The following is a 205-nucleotide window of genomic DNA, read 5'->3' on the forward strand; positions in this document are numbered from 1 at the left end:
ATACGATTTCATATCTATGTAAAGATTTGTCGGTTTATCCATAATAGACAGACTAACTGCTTTTTGTGAGTAATGGCATTCATATCTTGCTCGTAACAGACGGCATTAATCGAGCCGTGAAGATGATTAGACTGAAATAGATGTGCTAACGATCTCTCTTCTCCTTGGGAATATCCCTCGCTTCTCTCTGTAACATTCAGACACG

This window comes from Penaeus monodon, chromosome 21, assembly GCF_015228065.2.
Source record: "Penaeus monodon isolate SGIC_2016 chromosome 21, NSTDA_Pmon_1, whole genome shotgun sequence".
In the NCBI taxonomy this organism is placed as follows: domain Eukaryota; kingdom Metazoa; phylum Arthropoda; class Malacostraca; order Decapoda; family Penaeidae; genus Penaeus; species Penaeus monodon.